The 22,054-nt window shown below is 30.7% G+C and overlaps 1 protein-coding gene across 1 annotated transcript in view; it reads left to right on the forward strand.

Moving 5' to 3' along the window:
* Positions 1-3,380: 3,380 nt before the first annotated feature.
* The window catches only part of LOC123714258 (connectin-like), a 77,374-nt gene continuing 58,700 nt past the window's right edge, over positions 3,381-22,054 (forward strand). Inside the window, exon 1 of the mRNA XM_045668460.1 lies at positions 3,381-3,478. The gene's annotated coding sequence lies outside the window, so the exon portion shown is untranslated. The remainder of the gene's footprint in view (positions 3,479-22,054) is intronic.

Here is a 22,054-nt window from a genome sequence, read left to right on the forward strand (position 1 = left end):
ATACTTGAGTTAGTGTAACAGAAACAAGTGATGATCTATAGTCTTTTGAGGAAAAAAACTGCCGTACATTAAATTGGCATATAAGTATTTTCTTATTTTAAATGACGATTAATTCCTTTAAAACTATAAAAGAAAAGATAAGATAAAAAAATGGAAATGTAATTTTGTATTAAATCAGGCAAAAGAAGGCCTTGCACAGTTATGGAATATTTAAATAAAACAAAAAAAAAATATAGTTATATTATCTAAAATAGATACATTTAACTTAATTAATATGTTATGATTTATTGTAAGAATAATCCCATTAAATAATAAGTATATTTTTCGTCAACGTTCGTTTGTTCTACCCCTTATGCACAGTGGTTCAATGTCATAAAACGTAATATCTTTATAAAAGCTAGTATATTTATAATGTCTTTAGCTCACGTTTCGTATATTTATAGGAAATACAGTATTATAAGCAGAAAATTAATTTTTTTTGGTTCGGTATTGAATCTGGCATTCCGCAAGGTAGCGTACTTTCTCTTCTTCTTTTTGCTATTTATATTAACTCTTTAACTTTCCGTCTTTTAACTAATTTTCATTTAAACGCCGACGATCTACGTACAATCAAGTCTCGATGATCTCTTGAAAGCCATACAATCCACTAACTATGAGTTGGCAAGATAGTTGACTGGAGTAAAAATTTTGGTCTCTTAATCAATCCCAAAAAGAGTAAGGTAGTAATTATTGGCAGCCTCTATTTCACGACGAAAATTGATTGCGCCAGGATACCGCCTATCTATATCGACGGTAACTTTAAATATTAGCCGTACAGTAAAAAAATTGGGGGTTTTATTTGATCAAAATTTATCCTGGGAGCAGAATTTTAAAGAATGGTGCGTCCAGATTCCTTCGACGTCTTAGTAATTTTCTTCCCTTTAGCACTAAAACCTCACTGGCACAATCACTCCTCCTGCCTTTACTGGACTACGCTGATTCTCGCTCCGCTGATCTAAACGAGGAATTGCTAAATAGACAGGATCGTCTCCAAAATTTCTGTATCCGATTTATATTCGGTCTAAGAAAGTACAACCATATCTCTGCGTTCCGTAAGCGGCTAGGTTACCCATTCGTCAGCGACGTGATACTCATGTTCTCCATCACCTATATTCCATCCTGTTCAAATCCCTTCCTTCCTATCTCAAAAATGATTTCAAATTTTTGGGAGCCCATAACTATAGCTTACGCTCTTCCGAAAACTATACCCATAAAATCCCATCTCATAAATTCTCCTTTCTTGGCGATTCATTTAAGGTCTCTGCAATTAGGCTATGGAATTCACTTCCCATCTTCGCTATCGTCCTTTAAATTTCTTCTGTACAAACATTACCTGTCCACATCGTATCCCTAACTTTCTTACTAACTACTAACTGACGTGAGACTTATCTTAAATTATCGTGATTTATGTGTCTTTTTACTTTTTATTTTTAATGTATCATCTTTTTAGTTTAGTTTGTTTCTTTTCCTCTTTAGTTTTGTCTTAATAACTGTGTATAACATCTATTTTTGAACTTCTTGCCTATCTTATGTAATTTAATACATTTTTTTCTTTACTCACAGTGGTTGCCTGGAAGAGATCGCTCGAAAGCGATAAGGCCGCCAGTTGCCCTCCTTTTCATTTAATTATCTTCAATTTTTATATTGTAATATAACGAAGTGTTAATCAATAAAATAAATAAATATATATATCACCTAGGCCTACTAATCCGGATTTATAATTGCTGATTCCTTGAACCTAAGTTTCATACTATTCATTTAACTTATTGCTTACTTATTTCTATATTCTTTATAACTTATCATATGGTTATGTAAAAAACACACTATAATTAATACCACAAATGTTTGTATTATTCATTTTCTTTGTTTCATAACATAGTAACAATTCGAAAAAAATTATTAGAAAACAAACTGACACATAGTTTTAGTGGAAACAAAAAAGAAGTCAAATAAAAGGTATATAATATATAAATAAAGATAGCTAAAAAATCTAATATTCAAACATGACAGAAAAACGTTAAGTTTATTAGTATTTTGACTATTGATCGTAAGAAAACGTTATAAATACAAATAATTATAACAATTTAAAAAATAAAAGGCAACGTTAATGACTGTTTTAACTGGAGTTTCAAACAGGTCGACATTCGTGAGAGAATCAAGTAAACAACTCATTCTGAGTCCCCCAATAAATATAAATCCCCATAAATAGAATTTGTACCCAGTTTAATGACTTATTTTCCCAACTTGACATTATTAACAAAACAGAGGCCTCCTAAAGAAATTATATACAAAATAATTTCTAACTTTCTCACACACATATATACGTACAGAACACCAATATTTATATATTTTACTAGGGCCGTTCATTGCAATTCTTTGTTATATTTAATTTTATCATTTTTATGAAAATATCTAATGAAAATCATTAAATTCATTTCAAATACCGTTATAAAAGATATAGACACCAATAGGTAGTATTCGTAGTGGTAATAATTAAATATAATAATTGCAACGCTCAATAAGCATGAGTCATTAGTGCTGATTATCATATGAGTATGAGACTTACGTTAAGTATTGTTAAGCATAAATACTAAATAAACAGTTATCCCATATTAAATGTAGTTATTTTTTATTTGAATGATTTATTTTTGAAATAAAAGGCATTTTCAATCAAAACACGTCAGTCTATCACGAATAAATTATACTTTTATTTATATCTACATATTTCAAGATTGAAACTTTTTTCCTGTAATTGAACATCCTTTGTAAATCGCTATCGTAAATAACATGTTTTTCTTTGATGTCAAAAAGTAATTTCTTCAGAATCCCCACAATTACATCCAAGTTATAGATTTTGAAATTAGTTACAGGAATTTATTAGAGAATTAGAAACAGAAGAAACATTTGTAAAGTAAAAGTTATTACATAAATCTATTATAAACTAAGCGATACTCATCCCATAGATTGTGCGTTTAAACCTGGCTGAACACATGCAAAAATGAAGCTTTTCCTCAATTAAAGCTTAGCGTCGTGGGCGGATTTTAAATTTGTTCCAAAAAAATATATATATTTTAATTCAACTTAAAAAGTACTCAATACAATATGTATAAGAGAAAAATAACTCTTCTAAGATAATCAATTAGTACTCCACTTTACGAGTTATTATTACTTACCTGCTTTGGAAAAGTTACCTTAATTAAACGTCATTTATCTCTGTTTATAGCTACGGTGCTACGCTCGTAGAGCCGAGAGCTACGGTTCTACGAGCAGTATAATTTCGGAGCCTGCGCGCCCCGTCAGTTTAACTCGAGCCTTTGTTGTGAGTGAGTGTCCTTTACAGTCTTTAACTGTGGTTTAACCCTCGTTTGACGTAACTGATGTGATTTTAACCGGTGACGGATACGTGAGTGATTTTTGTGATTTATGGCAAGTAGTTTTGGTAAGATAATTTTATTTATTCACATATAGGTTTGCAAAGTTTTTCTTATAAATACTTAGTACTATCGTATTTGTCAACTTTCTGATACTGTAAATGAGGATGTTTATGCCCCTTTTTTTCTTTTAAATATATAAACTAAATATATTTATATACGTATTTTACAAATTTTCTATTTGAGCCTTAAACAGTTTTCTTATTTTGTTTACGGAGCGGTATAAATCATAATGATTTATTCATAATTAATTATAGAATTTCAATAAGTTATTTTAAAAATGTAAATCTATAAAACTAATTATAAAAATATTTTATTTTATTTCTACTTCGCATGCAGGGTTTTTTATGTATATATGACAGTTTAAAAGTTGAGGTTTAATTAAAAACATGTTAGCTGTATCTAAAATATATTTTAATTATTTAAACATATTAAAAAAAATGGTTTAAATTACGATTTCCTAAAGAAAATTTTAGCAATGGCAATCTACGTACCTTTCTACGTTTTGACTTAATCAAAGACAGTTTAGGTTTTCTTAAAATTGATTATGTTAGTTAAGTATACTTTAGATTAATTAACAAATATTAAATACTAATTTCCTGATGTTTTTTTTGTTATGCCAACCAATATTTGTTCTAGAGTTAGATAACTATAGTATACGTATATAATATACCTAATTCATAGAGGATTAGGTTTATTAATAAACCAACCCTAATTTTTTGTTAAATATGTTTGGGAAATTAAAATTTGTCAAAAGGAAAATTGTTCTCATCAATATACAAGGCAACTCATGAGAAAATAACAAAAATCGTTGTCAACACATTTTTTTCACATCTCTATTTACTAAATAATCATGCGTAGTTGTTATTCAATTAATTTTTTTTAAATTAAAATATATTTTAATTTTTTATATAAACAATAGTAAGAGTGCCTGCAATTAAATTGATCTAAGTGCTATGGAATTGGAAAAATTGCTATTTAATAATTACTCGAAAGTGCAATTGTGCTTAGCAAGATACAATGGGACTTAATTCATAAATTGAACTTAATATATTAGATTTCTTGATTAATAAACGACATACACGTACACTTCATAGAAAATTATGGATAACTTTATTAAATGAAAAGCTTTAATCACGTATTAAAGTATTGATTTTAGCGATGATTTTTCCTATTAATTTGTAAATACAACTATGGCTTTGATACTATGGTTAGTAATCTTAGAGAAATTCAATAAAAAAAATCAATAATTTGTTAATCGATCAGTTTCAAGAACTAAACAAGAACAAAAAGATTTCAAGACCTCTTTTAAATGGAAACAATCAGATTATAATAGAATGTACAAATCCAAATGCTCAAATTTTTTTTTTACGCAAAAACAAACGCTACAAGAAATAACTCTGGTCACGACAGCTATATATATATTTAATGTACAAAAAACGTAAAGTTTTATGTCAATAGGCAGGTTATATTATAATAAAATGAAAATGAAATACTTTATTATAAATTAACATCCCATTCCATATTGATTATTATTGCCAAAATATAACATCCAAAAGCGGCCAATTGCACACTGTATACTATTTCAGCAAATTATTCACTGTTACAAATACGCAATTCCAATATCAAAATGCAGTCCAGGTTTTGGCAGTTAAAACATAAAGTACGAACCTAAGCTATGTCGTAAGCGTTCGAGTTGATCCTTTTTGATGCAAATAACGTCAAAGCGTACTGAGTACTGGCATATATATTGCATATAATATTTACGTTCGTAATAAAACGTATGCTAACATGCTAAATCTACTCTTTGCTTGTATGCTGTTGATAAAACTTAAAAGTGAGGGTGTCGTATATTATAGAATTCTTAATACGTGTAATATTTTTTTTCATATAAGAGTAGTATACCTCAAATACACATAATGGGAATCTTCAATAAGACAGCTCACGAGCAGTGTTAGTGTCCATGGGTCACAGTATTTCTTAACATCAGATCAGCCTGTGGCGTTGGCTTCCTGTTCTATAAACAAAATTGAAACTTTATTGACAAACCTGGATCAGCAAGATACTACAAGGCAGTCGTAGAGGCACAGAAAGTTTGGTTATATTATTTTAATTTTTGCAGAAATTTATAAATTTTAATGAAACATTACACAAAACAAAAAATTAAATTGCTCTTCTACAACCTTCCAACACATCTGACAAGTTGTTAGCGAAGATAAAACGAAACAATTAATAGTTATATAATCTTCATAATACATATATACAAGATAATATATATACAGGATATATATTGTATCGAACATGTCCATGGTTCAAACTGACTATCAAATTAAATTAAATTCGGTTCACTGATAATGGTATTTAGGCATGACAATATTGCGTAATATAATAGAGGATGTAAAAATTAGTTACAAATAGTAAATAATTTTGTAAAAATAATATTATCTATTTCACAAGAGAACAACTGGCAATAAACTCTCCGCCACTCTTTATAATCGCCAAGTTTTTTTTTGTATTACATATTTGTAAGGAGCTGTAACCATTACACCATATTCCACATGACATCTTAAGTAATAAATTATAATAAAATTTATTAAAAACAAACATTTTTTTTGACATTGTCAAAGACAATCTGAGACAAATGGGCAAATGGACAAATCTATCACTAGGAGGCATGGTGAAATAGGAGCACCCACTTCCATTCTCGTGGTAATAACACCCAAATATATAGTCGAATGAAACAGTAAACAAAGAACTAAATAATACATTTATAGACAACCCGTTTCAGGCCTTATCGCTTATAAGCAATCACTTCCGAGCAATCCGTGCTAATAGCAACACCGATAAGGGCTAAATAATACTTAATGTAAAATAATTTTATCCAATTATGATATAACTAACTATATAAGAAACTGTATTTTTGTAAACCATATTTATATTTTTTTATAAAAAACAGACAATGTTTCAGGAGTTTTACTGAATATGTATATGATAAGCTTTCACCTACCACCTTTGTTAGAAGTACTGTTTCTATCACTACATAATGTTTTAAATTAAATATGTAAGTTTATCACCATTTAAACAGAATTTTACTTAAAAATACGTAATTTTTTACCGTATACAATGGCGCTAAAGTTGATTAATTGTGCACATAGAAATAAATCACAGTGTACATTCAGACTTAGGACGCATGACATCAGAGCTCACAATCTTCATATAACTTGTTATATTTAGAACAGTCAATTACGTTGTTGGCAAATAATATATTATGTAGGCTTATAAAAGGCGTTTAACCACCAATAACTTAATCACAACCTTTTTTAGATGTCGTAAATGTTACTTGTAAGAGTTAGCCATTACACTTTTTCTACAAAGGATTAATCGTTCTAGTAATCACGTTGACATAGAAAACAAAATCAATTACGCAAAGTAACTTTCGCCCAAAAGAGGCCTTAGAACTAAGTTTTAGAAGTATTTTTCCTTATTTCCTATCATTTAGAGAGACGTATAGAAATGACGACTTTTATGTTCCGAAAAATGAACGAAAAAAAGGCTCGGTGAGTAGCTTGTATCGTCGGTTGAAATATAATTGGTAATATTTTTACGCCAAATTTATTTTTATCCATTATTAACAATTATGAAATATCGGTTCTTATAAATGATTTGTTCTTCCTTCTAAGAGTCTTTAGAGTCTCTAAACAATAATTGTTTTGCCGGGATTGAACCTGGATTTAAGGTTTTTATTTACTAGTATATCACTGAGTTAATGATTTACGGTGATGCACTTTTACACTTTTTATTTTGTATCTTTTTATCTCTTCTTAAGCACTATGTCATGAAAAATCGTTTCAGCGTTCTGTAAAATGAATGGATTTCCAACTCAAACTAAATTGCCATTGAATATATTCAATAGCAAAGGTTTTTAGCAAGTGAAGATTGAAAAAAAAAATATTTAAATAAATTTCTGTAATAATTTAAACAAATAGCTTAAATATAAGAGTCATGTGCTTTGCTCGCTCAACGAATAGCGAGGGAATGGTGCCAATCTTTTTAAAGTTGTTTTTTTAATTATTATTAATATGTAGGTAAAAAAAAATTGTAAATACTGTATATTTGATTGTTATGTTTAGATTTTAATTAGTTATATATTAATAGCAGTGTTGGCCTAGTGGCTTCAGCGTGCGACGCTCAACCCTGAGGTCGTTGCCTATTCAATTTACAAATAATCATGTAGCAGTTATAGAAATCTGAGGCCCAGATCTAAAAAAGTTGTAGCGCCATTGATTTATTTTGTAATTTTTAAACAAAAAACTTATGCGTAAATATAGACATACCTATACATATCTAATAGTAAAACTTCCATTTAAAGTTCTTCACGTTATCAGTATTAAAAAGTGGGTAAAGTGTAAATTCAATCTGTTTATATATCCCGACTCTAAAGTATCCGAGACTAAATCTCAAATTAATCCCCTCTTCCTGATAACTTTGCTGGAACTAACTTAAACTAGAACTTGTACAAATCCTTACAAAATAAATGAAGTTTTTTCTAGTTTTCTGACTACGGAGATAACGCTAAGTTTAAATATTGGATCTGATTTAATTTGTTAAAGTTTCTATTGGTTTTCTTAATTCAATAACATTATAGTATTTCAAGCATTTCTGATACTATATAATCGGGGTTATGTTATGAACAATGCTTTGAAGACGACCAGTTTATTCGTTTAGCGATATCCTCTATGTCTTCCGGATGCTGCCCGCAGCTATTGTTCTTGAACGGATAAACTAAAACTAAAATAACATCCAAAAAGGTTATTTCTATTTTAACGTATGATATTTGCATTGATGTACCTGCATGCGCGCTGTGCTCGGTTTTTTTTGTGTAATATTTTCACGATCAGTGTCCTTATATATATATATATATGTGTATATGTGCTCTATGAATAAATAAATAAATTAAAAACGGATAGTCAAGATATTCTCAAATTGTCAGAGCCTATGAGTAGCACTATGCATCAGATGAGACCTTAAACCAGCTGCCATGTGCTATAAAAATAAACATAATTAGTTAATAGTACGTATTAGTCGAATTTCCGGATGTGTGTGTGATGTGATTGCTTCCGTGTGCGACCACAGCAAAACGGATATTATGAGTATTATATCAAAATTGTATGCAAAACCGGTGTCGCTATCACATTTAATTGGCACAGTATTGACTAATATGCATCCCAATAAATGATTTACATTTTTACTATTGATTTTATCAAACTTTTTTGACTTAACTAGCTAACTAGATAACTAGCTTCGGTCGTGGTTGGTCAGTCACATTTTTTATTAACGTATATAATTGCTATACAAATAGAAGTGATGCTGCATATGGGCCTTCTGTATTTATTTTATATACTATATAAATAATAAATAGAGTATTTATATATACATCACTTTTTGTTGTCTCCATTTTTTTATTGATAGCGCACATATAAACAAAGATCTCACAAAATAATTAAAAATAGACGGGGGTTTAAACGCCCAATAAAAGGAAGAGTCGAGAATGCTTTTATGTAGATAAATGCTCCCGAATATATAATATACGAAGACAAATAAACTTATTTGTTTGATCTAGAAATTAGATATTAGGTCGAAGAGGGACATATCAAAAGAAAAATAATATTACCCGAATGTCGAAGATCTCACAATCACAATCCTATTTCTTTTTCAAATAAGACAAGAATCAGAAGCTTAAGTTACTTACGTGAGTAAAATATTCCATAAAAGATTTTCTAGGCAATTGCTTTGCCGCATATTTCTGTACCTTGTTGTATTATATTTATTATTCCAAATCTATCTTTATTCTAAATTTAATAAAAAGCTATCTAGAAACAAAAGATTACCCCAAATGTATTTGTATCCGTGTTTTCTAAGTTAACGAAACCACTTTTGTGGGGAAATGCGTTACGCATACCCACATTCCCGCGGCCCGACTGTCTTGTAATGGAGGGTTATGTGGGAATCGCTACTGTGCACTAAAACCCCTCGACATCACCAGCAATCGTCCGAGACAGGACACGGTTTATTAAAAACAATATTTCACTTAAATACAAACATACTATAAACGTGACCAAATATTATTTTACCATGACATTCAGGAATAAGACAATTACACTGTAAATATTAAATTTTTTCATGCAAATATATTTTCTTTACTGTGCGTGTACACACGTACGCGTTCTTTACAGTGTTGGCCTAGTGGCTTTAGTGTGCGACTCTTATCCCTGTGGTCGTACGTTGGATCCCCAGCTGGTAATTCACTCGAACGGTGAAGGAAAACATCGTGAAGAAACCGGTTTTCCTTAGAACCAAAAAGTCGACGGAAGGCTGATAACATTGCCTATTAGGTTAACAAATGATCATGAAACAGATGCAGAAATCTGAGGCCCAGACCTAAAAAGGTTGTAGCGCCACTGATTCATTTTTTTATTTTATATGACTAATATAGCCATCAAAATATTTGTAAAATTGTACGTACGTATAAGTTCACAATCTGCTTATAATAACTTTAGATAACTCATTTGAATGTATTTTTTCGATATATGGTGTGATAAAAGTGTTAAAAAATATTTGCATTCTAGACTATTATCAACACATTTCTATGGTTTTTTAAATGAATAATAGTAATTAATTTCCTTTGGAATGAATAGAAAATAACATCATATTTTCATTATATGGTCTGTAATGTTACAATTTCAAAATAAGCTTTCATAGGCTATTAATTAGTAAAATGATAGGTATTAGTAACTATAATTAGCTTCAAATGAACCTTATAAAGGCTGGTTAGGGTATGTAATATCATATTCCTTGCGCTTTAATTAGGAGTTAATATTTTAATTAATGCTCCGCCTATAGTTACAATTTAAAATTATCCCAAAACAATAAAAGTCTGCTTTCTATGTATCAAGTATGTAATCATTTATAATTAGAAAACACTGACAAACATCGTCACAATCAGACCAAAGACAATGCTGGTTTCCTTACGATGTTTATATTTATATAAAATCTTGTATAGCCACAAATTGACGATCTCAGGGCTAATAATCAAATAATTAACCTTAAGTTGATTTGAATTTTCCCAAATAAAAGTGCAAACTGCATATATATTGTAGTCAGAATAAATTTTCTAATATCAGTTTTATCGAATTGTTCATTTATATTTTTATTACATAAGTATTTACAATTTCTCAGTGAATATTCAAGATTAATCCCTAACTGAAAGGATTACGGATATTTTGCCACCAAATATACAACGTACCGGTTTTCCGGAGGGTTAGAGACATTTTTCCTTCACGTCTGTCATCCCTTTTATATTTACGATAATCGCGCGTTCACTGAAAATGGTTATATACCTAGTCCAGCCTGTTCTGTTACAAATGAAATTTAATGAAGTAATGTAATATTATTAAAATTTAAACCTACATATTTATGAAATTCCCAGCAAAAAATAATAAAATATTCTATTCAAAATGGCCATCTTTTGCTTTTATATAGGCCTTTTATCTGTCTGGCCACGAATCTATGGATTTACGCACTGGTTCCAAGGGAAACTTCGCCACTGCTTGTTCCAAAAAATGAAATGGCGCAGAAAAAAACTTTTTAAAAATAATATACGTGTTCCACATTCAAGATAATTAAAAAGTTGATAAAGAGAAGAGTTTTTATGTTACAGTATTTATGGCCAGACTATATATATAAACTAAATAGGTATTGATAAACTACTTAGAAATAATAATTTATCATGCGAGTAATTTATGAAGCCATCAAATAAATTTCTGTTTAAAAAGTAGGGCGACACAAAATCCACTGAAAAGTAATAAATAACAATATTTATTCAATTGAATTTGTTAGAATTAGTTTATATAATAGGGTCTCTCTAAGGTATTATAAGTCTCTGCAAAAAATGCTATGTGGATATTATCAACCTCTTTACATAATTCTTCTTATTAATCTTTACATACAATATACTAACTCGTACGCTCGGGGTGAAAAACGAAAGCGACAGCGCAAAGTACCTCTCTGTACTGTGCGCAAAGTAGCTCCTCCTGGCGCTAGGTTTCGTTTCCAAATTGACTGGTCCATGTCCACTGGACCAACTAGGTCTGAGACATTTGTGTCTTACGCCTTCTGTTCTCTGGACGTATTGGCTACCTGCCATTATTTTCCTTCACCATATAGCAGGTATTATTAGTACATAGAGAATAATGTCAAATCATTATAAGTATCCTATATAACAATACTTGGTGATTTTTGTCACTTTGATAGAAATTTGAGAGAAATGAAAGTTACGAATAATTTAGTTAAAAATATCTTAACAGAATACAACTAGGAACCAGGCTCTGATATTCCCACGCCTATACTGCTCGTTCACATTCATATATCTAAGCTAAATACATAAAACCCGGATAATTAGCGAGTGTAAATCCATCAAGCCGACATAGAGAATCGCTAATGAAACAATGTGTGTTTGCACTCCACAACATGCTCAAAGGGCATTCATTTGTCTGCTAATTGTATGTATTGACAGTATATTGTCATTACATTGTATGGTTAAGTGTGAGTATACCATTATAACAAGAGCAGTGTTGGCGTAGTGACTTCAGCTTGAAGCGGCTTGCCTTAGATTTAAAAAGGCGACGGCGTGTGTCCGGCACAGGACTGATGCTTGCCTGTTTGATTAACAAATGATGATGAAAACAGATATAGAAATCTGAGCCCCAAACGTAAAAAAATGTTGTGGCGCCACTGATTTTATTTTTTACCATTGTAACACAAAGGATTAACAATAAAAGTGGTTATATTTTACTGGATTTTGACTACTTTACAATAAAATTTCACTCAATTTTTTTTTTTAGAGAAATCACCTAAGATTGTCAATCCTTATAGAGATTCCATGGCCGAATCAGTCCGAAGTATTTAATTACCAATTCAACCCTACGAACTTTTCATATTGTTTGTGTAAAAAAGATTTGCTCTTTGGTTCATTCCTTCAAGAAAAAATCGTACCAATTCTTAAAAGGCCGGCAACGCAAGCACTCTGAGATGATGTCCATGGGTGTTACTTAATTTCAGGCTAGCCATCCCTGCCCGTTAGTGGCCTTATTTATTATTTACACTTCACATTTAAAGTACTATACAGCAGTTATGATTAGCTATATCAAGTTATTTATTTATTAGTAATCTTACAGCTAAGATACATATAAAACAAAACACTTAGACAATATACTAAGCCAAAACAGATTACATAGATAAACAATATATTTGAAACAGAAAACATAAGTAAGTACATTAATAGACAAAATACAAAAATAAATTAATGAAAACTGGACTTGTTAAACTATTCCTTTCCTATTATACTCATTTTCCCCCCTCTTCAAACATTTCCTCACGTCCTCTTTGGTAGGGTGGAAAATATCAATATCCTCATAATTAGTGTCATAGTTAGATAAAACCCGGAAGATTAGCGAATTATACATTCATGTTCGTACGAGTCACATGGAACAATTGAGAGTATCTTGTTGCATAGGGAGGGTGGGGGAGGGGGGAGGGTGAGGGATTCTTAGAGAAATTAACGACTAACCCATCAAGAATATTCCGTGCAAAAATAATTAGACTTGCTGATTTGTTAAAAAAAATTACATTCCTTTATACGTCCATATGAATTTGTCCAGAAACTTCCTCGTTGCGACGGAAGAATTTTTAATCAAATAAAACCAATTGTCAAATTTAATAGCAATTACATTACAATATTATAAATATTATATTACAATTCTTTACTCCATTTTGTAGCAGCTGAGAAATTCTATTATACGGAGACAATTTAAATTTTTCCAATTTAAGGCCATCACAGAATTCGGGATAATTCTATTTTACATTGCGAGAAGGCTTGATTTGTATCTTTTATTTAACTACAATACGAGTTAATCAGGTGGTATCGAAATAACTAAGCCAAAACAAAGTTTACGATACAGTGGATGTTAGATTTTCAGCCCTGGGCCGTAATTAAATTTACATATGAGATGAAAGTAATTCATAATGACATTTAAAACAAAACTAATGTTCTTGTATGGATAACCTTATGCCAGTTTAGTTTCGCCTAATTGACATCGTGCGATAATAGGAATTAATTTATTTATTAAAGTTTCATACATAGTAGTAAATCTACGTTATATGTTTCAATTTTATCTAAAACTAGAGGACCCGACAGACGTTGTCCTGTCTAAACTATTAATATTAATTTCGAATTCTTATAACAACTAAAAAATATTTAATAAATAATTGTGTTTACTATTCCAATGCTTTATGATAAACAACATTCTTTGTTTATTTTTCTGGTGCTTTGTTGTTCTTTATTTAAATAGTTTTGTTGGTATTCAAACACGGGACCAGGCAACATAATATAACTGACTATGTGAAAAAACATGGATTTTCAAGATTTGTATTGTATATGTACATCCTCTCTGACGATATTTGCAGCATGCATTCTGTCAATGCTATGTCAAACGCCATAAAGCTACATCAAGAAAGTTTGAATTGTAAAAGCGCTATGCACTAAAAAATTAATTTTCTATCGTAACAAAAGTATTCTTAAATTTTCAAATGTTCCGCGAAATTTTCTTATTTTTTTTCTTTCATTTACAAATACAACAGAAAAAGAATTAGCGAAATCGGTCCAGCCGTTCACGTGTGATGGTGTGACCGAGGGAAATAGGGATTCATTTCTTTATATATAGTTGTATGATAATTTAGGTAAACATGAATTTCCGAAACAAAATTAAATATTCAATTACAATATATACAAGACAAAATAAAACCAGAATATTTATATTATAAAAAAAAATTGAAGCGTATTGAAAATTTTATGATAAGGTACTTGTTCAATATAGAATAATAGTATACGGAAATACAATATGCAGCAATATATTATATAAATAAGTGGAACAATCAAGGAGTCAAGGCTTTAGTCGATATATTTCATTCCAAAACATTGGGCTCTCTCGTCCAATTTGATACGTTATCGTGATATTTCGTTTATTACTCCACAAACTTTTCTGAAGTTATGAAGCTTTTAATGGAATTTTTGGTCTTTGACGTCTTTGATAAAAAGCAAAATGAGCCAATAACTATTGGCATGCTGTAACTCATGAGACTAAAATTAAAAAGAGAATTTCTTAAATAAAAAGTAAACTTATTATTTATGTATTATGCACAAGACAAATATAAATAAACACAAATAATCACTAAAGACGATGGCAAGCAGCTGGATGGGATTTCGTTGATTCCTTGGAAGATAGGACGAGCTTTGGTATGAGATGATACTTGTGTGGACACGTTAGCCCCATCTCACCTTCCTCGGACAAGCAACTGGCACCTCGGCTGGGGCAGCAGTCTTTCCTCCAACTTAGATTTTATTCCCTTTGGAGTAGAGAGGTAGTAATTGAAGATTTAATTTGGCACCTGGTAGATAGTACCAGTGACCTCAGCGCTGGTGCTTTCTTGGGTCAACGAATAAGTATAGCATACAGCAAGGGAATACTTCTAGCGTTGAAGGTACACTGCCACAGGGACCAAAATTTAAAGTTTGTTTTAGTATTCTTTTTATTATCTTTTTATTTTTGCTATGTGGGTTATGAAAACTGTTAATACTGTATATTTAATTGCTATGTAAATTTATAAACGCAAATTAGTTAAAATTTTAAATGATACCATTGTATATAGTTTTTAAATTCATTTTTATTTATTTCAAGTAACTTTTAAGGAAATAAAGATAATATATAAAATAAGATTATGATTAAAACACAAATTAATTACAACTTTGTAACGATCCGAACTCCGGACTTTTTCAACGAACATTAGTTGAAGTCAGAAGTTTTATCTAGTCTAAGTTGAACTATAACTTGAGACAATCTCTAGTCTTCCGATTAATGGAAAAAGGCTCTATTTAACAAGTCTCTTTCAGTTAGTTAAAGATTTTTCTACTCTACTCCGATATTTTGGCTATAGTAAAGCGAATGAGTTGTTATCTCGTATCTAAGTTGCTGGCTGAGTTCACAAGAGTTGCTTTTGCTATATTTTTATCTATAAGATCTAGGTTTATATATATATATAAACCTAGATCTTATAATAATAAATATATATATTGTATTTATGTTATTTAATTGTAGGATAATCGTTGCCGTCATTATTGTGTCGTTCTATTGCATTAGCAGTAACTGTTAAGATATAATTATGATGTGCAAACAAATAAATAAGTTATTTGTAGACTTCAAGTATAGTTAAAACGTGTGGTTTACATTTCGCCTTTTTGAAGTCTAGACTCCTTTTTAATAAAGTTGTGAAAAAAGAAGATCGCTATGTTGTTAAGTAGCACGGGGTCTCTTGGTAGAATGCTTACGCGACCCCAAGTTACCCCAACAGTGACCTGATTGGTGGGAGGGGTTTAGTGGGTAGGGCTTTTAGAGCGAGTCCCACACTCAGTGCGGAGATGCATTCCCCTCATTAAAAAAAAATGTTGTTATGTAGGCTAGGTAGGTGTGGCTGGCAAGTGCAAGACAGTTAAGGTGAATGTATTTTGTTGACGGCAAACTAACCAGAAAATACATCTTCACTTAGATTGATTTATATGAAAATAATAATAAGTTTTTCAAAATGTTTCATTAGAGGTAAAATGATGTTATTCAAACATTTATATATTTTAAAGTCTGTTTATTTCGTCTCTTTCTGTTAAATTGTGATAACGATTATTATAAAAAAGTGTATTGGACTAGCGTTGTTTGATTACCCACCCATCTACAAATAAAAATGAATCGCAAAATATGTTGCTACGCGTAAAAGTGAAAGACGGCTGAAATAATACAATATTTTTTATTTGTTCCTGGAACTATTATGATGAACTTTATTTTAGAGATAAAAAATACATTTAAAAAATCAAAAATATTGGTTTATTTAGAGTTTCAATTTTTATTCCAGAAATCGAATATACAAATATAGCAAAATTTAATATAATTATAATAAGGCAAAACTGGGGTCACATCAGAAGTCCATAGATTTTGTATACGTACGAAATAGCAAAGCTGGCATGGCAGGCTCGAACGCCTAAGAAAATTGTGATGAGAGCACGCTAAGCCGTTTTTCTAAACACCTCTAAGTATTAGTATAAAATAAATAAGTATTAACCGTCATAAAGCGAATACGAAAACTGCCCACTAGATGTCATTGTTAACATCGTCATGTCAATTTATCACAAGTAAATTACTATCAGCGCAATGTTGACACGAGCAATTCTGATTAATTGCCTGCCTCTCCTGTCATGACTCCATATCAATCGAGATGTTACCAAATTGATTTTATGTTGACGATATTTCAATGTTACATAAAGTAACACGATAGCTTTTGAAGTAAAAATCTTATTGAGTATTTTTCTCGTCTGTTTACAGCTCATTACAACGAAGACATCATTACTTTGATTCTTATTAAAGAAATTATTCGTTATTTTATAAATACCTATCGGTGCTGTGTGGTTCATGGGTATGTTCTCGGTAAATGAACTTTTAAATTTAAATTTTAGACATATGCGCGAACTTTTAGTGTAGGTACTATACTTCTACTGAACGGTAGTTTTAAATTATTTCAACAGTATTCACGAGTAGAGTACTTCCATAGCAGGTCATTGATAGATATAATTTAAAGATTATACATTATTCTGAATACTATAAATATTTAAAATAATTCAGCAAAAATGTTTCAAACTTTTCACTTTTTACCGTAACTTGAAAAATGTCTTATATCATTAAAAGTCGATTTGTCCCCGAACTCAGTACATTTGTACTCTGCACCGGATATTAAACGAAGCAACCACCAGCAACGATTTTGTCATTTTCAATGTGTGGAAAAAAGAATTTTAAAATCTTATATTTATACTTACTTTCTAAAAAGATAACAAAAACAAAGATTTTTGATTTACAAAACGTTTTTTATAAAAAAAATTGCTACCTCACGGATATTTATTATTTATCTATTGTACACATAATCTTAAATGGAAAAGAAGTTGGTTTGGTGGAAACGCAAACTGGACACAGTTTTGTATAGTAGTAGCAGAGTTTTAAGAGGTATTTTATATTTTATTAAACTGAATTTTGCAATTATCGCTCTTAGCCTTTCAGAGACAGAATTGATGAGAATTTTCCAGGACATTCGGAAATCTATTGTAAAACCCAGATATTTGTTGTTGTGAACCCAGGCATTGCAGTTGCAGTTGATGGGGTACGAGTAATAAGAATGTGCACATGTGTGATTGTGTATTAGATTGTGACTGGATCGCATATGCATGAAATGGACCTTAATATTAAGACCTTTAAAGAAGCAGATAACTATCGAATCGTGCGTCAACTCTTCGACTATGTATGAATTAATTTAACGCTTACTGGTACAGTAAGCATCTTCGATAAAGACATGCTCTTAGCCCAAAACATAAATGACGCGTGTCAGGTACGCGTGCGCCATATTGGATTGTATAACATTTTAATTTATTAAAAAAAAACAATATTGATTACAAACTGCCATAAGCAAGATCGCAGCAATGAATTATATCATTATAAATGTTCTATAAAACAAAAGTCATCCAACCAAGTTGAAACAGTATTGAATCTTATTAAAACTACCAACGAAATAATAAAATAGTACACAAACAATAATTTGTCGTAACAAACAAATAAAAGAAGTCCACTTACCTATCTCAAAAACAAGGCAATATCCCAAAGTGAAGAATCGCTTCAAATTTATAATCATAAATCCAAAGAAGCTAGTCATCTCCAATAATATGATCCATTTTAGGAGCGAGCGCCTTTGGCTACACTCAGCGGAAAAGTGCCAGCTTGATGTATGAAAAATGTTCAGCACTTTTCTTATTTAGTCGCCATGTATTTTTCTGCGACATTTGTTAATCTAGGCTTGGGTTTAAGAACAAGCTTTTTTATTTTAAAGTGAATACAATTTGAATTAAAGCCTATAAATCTTGCTCCATTCATGGCGTAAAAGTTGGAAACATGCCATATTTATTATTAAGTCATTAATCGATGGTCATTTCGCTTTCAACTTTTAATTAGAAATTTAGTTATAATTGGGAAATTACGGAACACGTCCAACAACACAAAGCAGCTGCATGGAATTATTATAAGTTAAATTCGTTCGTAACCCATATAAATATAGAACGTACACATTTATAGTATCGCACATATTGTAATCAACGATAGCTCTAAAATCCATATTTTACAATATTCATTCATTGCAAAGCATTAATCAATAGTTAGTTTAAAATATGTTTATAAAGAGACGAAAAATATTCACATGTTAATAAAGAGAGTTTGTTTTTTTAATAAATATTTTAAGTTTAGAATCGGTACTGAGACACCCTTTATAATAACATACAGTACAGATCCTCACTCTCATTTAAAAAGCAATCATCGTTATTATATCAACAGTTATTATACAAGAATAATTAAGAAATATCACTCCTAATTCATTCGTAGTGTAAACATTAGAGAATGTGAATATGAGCGAAGCCCTCGACAGTGTCCATTTATGAACGTTTGGAGATGTGCCATGCATCCTGTGACCTCATTTGTGACTCACAGACCCTCGGGAAGCTTGTTTTATCACCTTTGTTTCGAAAAACTCCATTAGCTGATTGTAATGGATATTAGGGCCTTCCTAAAATCCGTGTGAAATATTACTGGAACATTTGGAAATATGCAACGTAAAGAACTATTTTTTATAACTTGACGTATTGAGTAATTAACAATCGTTGTAAGTAAGACTGCCACACGTTAAAGACAACTATTTGATATTATTTTATTAGCCTCGAAGAATACATCACTTGGCATTGAATGACATACAGAACTAAAAATAATTTTACGTATGCTTTCTTATTGGATGTTACTATTAATTACATCTGTACCTCATATCTTAACAACAACCAACAAATTAATTCTAAAATAAATCGGAAGCATGTCAAGCCTGCCATAGTTGTAAATACAGAATATATATATTTATAAAACAACATGCCTACACACTGTGTTCAAAAACAACATACATTTCCAAGAGTATTTCCCTTGGGTCTTGCAAACTAAACGTGCATGGCATACCCATGATCTTATTTATGTAGTACCTTATTTCATGGACATGCCCACTATCTAAACCTAAAAATCGGAACGGATCAGGGCGGATCCCTGATGATAATTAAAAATCATAAAGATACAAAAATGTGTCTATTCTTTGCCCCATTGTAGTCATAATAATACCTTTTATTATTACCAAGTTCGCGAAACTTATTTAAATCGAATGCGGTAGAGAAGTAACATCTGCAATATATATCACGAGTAATAACTTTTGCAGTCTCCGTGTAATTTAATACTCTGCATTTAACTCGTTTTTCACGGCACATAATAGTTTTAATTTTATCTTTATGGCTCTACCAAGATATACTGAAGTATCGAATGCGCAAAAAATTGTAGAAACCGTCTATTTCTATTATTTTACTATATTTCACCAAATATTATTACAAATTGAAGACTTTTATTTTAATTAACTACAGAATAAAGTGTAATAAAAGAAATCAGTGGCGCTGCAACTTTTCTGCGTATATTTCATGATCATTTGTCAATCTAATAGGCAAGTAGGTGATCAATTTCCTGCGATTGATACGCCGTTGTATTTTGGGGCTGGGCATTTCCTCACGCTGTTTACCTTCGAGAGAATCTAAATCTATAGCACTAAGCTAAGCTAAGCTAAGCTTTGGTGGCTAATATTGTCCATATATCAAGACGGGTTCGTTTCGGTATCCTAATTTTGCTCTCACCAAACCAATAATTTTCTAAAATTAGCATAGATTACTGATTAGCTTTAAAAATATTCTATTATTTATTGAAGTGAAACTTCTTTATCGGCGTTGGAAAAATAAATAACTGTCCCATTTTTCGGTTACGCGTCACATTTTTCTTGTACCTACCACGATTGATTCGAAGAGACTCGAAGCTGTTAATTACAAAAATATATAATAAAGATAACAATGATTGTAATATTTCTAGTACTAATAAGATAAAATAAAATAATTGTATTATTTATATTCATGTCTATGATAATAAAAGCCTTTTGTTAACTTTATCTATTTAAGCTTTATTTAACCAATTTCTGTTAAATGCATACTTGATCACTTTTCGAAAAATAAGGTCATAAAGAAGTTTCACTTCCTATGTGTGTACACTAGTACACGCACGCATTTTTTTATTTTACAGAATAATTCAAATCATACATACATTTGAAAACTACTGTGATTACTAGCAATGTAACAATAGCAGGAGTCTTGTCCGGAGCGCGATATACGATATATGGTACATATGAAAATATTTCTTTAACTAATTTTAGGTTTACGTTAAACCGACTCCAATTAGCCGCAGTAAATTAATAAGAAAGACGTATAGATATAGTAATGTGTTACCCTGTCTATAGATACGTAGTATAATTCGAGTTCTGTGAAGAAATTACACTGAATTAAGTTTTCACACTAAGACTTAAGTTTTGTAAAGTAAAGTTAACAGCATTCTTGCAGATAAATATATTAACAAACCCATAACCATCTGAAGTTTTATTTAAACAGCATTTTTTATATAACTGGAATTAAAGAAATCCTTCCCAAGGTCGATATTGCAATCTAACCTAGTTATTAGTGCTTTCATCGCGTTAAACCAATTACTGATATCTCTCTCGATAACTCCGTCTGAACATCGTGGTTAGCTGTATAGTAAGTTCTGGCGCGAATTAATTTCGGCCCTGCACTTCTCACAAATGTGTATAATTGTGTGATAATGTCTGGAAAACGTTCACGGAATCTTTTATCCTTGCTATTGCAAATTACAATCATGATGACATTCTCTAGGTTCTCGTCACTCGTACGCATTGTGTGACCAAAGTACAAAATGATGACGTTGTCGACAAATGGTTGGTAAACGGGTTTTAATATGGAGCTGGGCATGGATTGACACATTGGTGTTGTAAGTTGTCTACGGTATTGTTAACATCCGCCCCCAGAACCACATTTGAAAAGCATGAATCCTTTGCACGTTTCTGCTCCGTCTAGGAATATACAAAATACAAGGGCACGGATGAGTCTCTAGTCAAGAAAGAGTACCAGGGATTGACTATTCCCGCTTTGTTTTGGAATCGATGGATAATTTGAAGTATTATCAGTACCTGTGGGGTAAAAGGTATAAAGGTTCTTTCTTAAATAATGAGCTTACTAGTAACTATCAACAGTTTTAACTTTTAGGTCAAAAGTTTAAACTAATTTGATCAAAACATTTAATATTATATATTCTAGTAAATTATAATGCAGCTCTCGGTAAATTAAAATCAAAACATTAGATTTTAATTCGTAAATAATAAAATAACTATACATTTAATTACAGACTACGTCAAATTATTTATTTATTAAAACTTCGTTTCATTATAAAAAAAAACAAGTAAGATAAATCATTAGAATTGCA

The sequence above is a fragment of the Pieris brassicae genome, chromosome 9, assembly GCF_905147105.1.
Source record: "Pieris brassicae chromosome 9, ilPieBrab1.1, whole genome shotgun sequence".
In the NCBI taxonomy this organism is placed as follows: Eukaryota; Metazoa; Arthropoda; class Insecta; order Lepidoptera; family Pieridae; genus Pieris; species Pieris brassicae.